This window comes from Sinocyclocheilus grahami, unplaced genomic scaffold (assembly GCF_001515645.1).
Source record: "Sinocyclocheilus grahami isolate Dianchi unplaced genomic scaffold, SAMN03320097.WGS_v1.1 scaffold4743.1, whole genome shotgun sequence".
Lineage (NCBI taxonomy): Eukaryota > Metazoa > Chordata > Actinopteri > Cypriniformes > Cyprinidae > Sinocyclocheilus > Sinocyclocheilus grahami.
Window position 1 is genome coordinate 2,609 of NW_015509626.1, and position 952 is coordinate 3,560.

Genomic DNA, 952 nt, shown 5'->3' on the forward strand with positions numbered 1-952 from the left:
GAGAGAGAGCATCCAGTATGTGGTGTTTAAGGACGAGATGTGCAAGAGTACAAGAATGAGCGAGCGGGAGGATTGTGTTCTGTATTGTGTTAGTGAGATGCAAATAGTGAGAGTCTAATTCAGGCTCAGCTGTTAACTTACGCTTTGTCTCACTTCCGCCATTCCTTTTCCAATTTCATCGAATGAGTAAAGTCATCACCATAACATCACTATACTCACCTGAAGCATCCATCTCAACCATTTATTAATATTTTGAGTTTGTTTTTGTTTATATTTTGTTTATCAAGTTGTATGTTTTTGCCATTGTTAATAGTTTTTGACAGTTTTAGTTATTTTAGTACATCAAGTTCAACTAAATTGGGTACAGTACAAATGGACCTTATTGCTTTAAATTGATAACATAACCAGTCATAAATATTTTTTTTCCAAACATGATTTTGCTTTAATTTTATTTAAAAATATGCTTTAATCCTAATTTTAAAAATGATTGTAATTTTTTATAGTTTTTCCTTGCATGTTAATGACAAACAGCAACCATTGTGTCACTTGCTGCATCATATACGAGCTAATTTCCTCTCTGCAAATGGTACCTAGCAACTACTCAGAACACCCTAACAGTCGCCTAGCAAAGTCTTAGCAACCATTCAGAATGATCGCAAACCGGCACCTTAATATTGTGGCAGCATCTTTTGCAAGCACAATGTATATTATCTTTAAAAAATTCTAATTAGATCTACCATTTATTTTAAGAATGCACATTGTGTTTTTTTATTTATTTATATGTTTACTAGGCATGTGTGTCAGAAAAAGGCCACCTTTCAGCACCACAATACATTAATGGTGCCACCTGACAGCAGAGACACTCCAAACCTCCAGCGCAAGATCAGGTCTTATGTGAATATGACAGTTCAGGACAATTATGGCAGGTTACTCTCTCTCTCTCTCTCTCTCT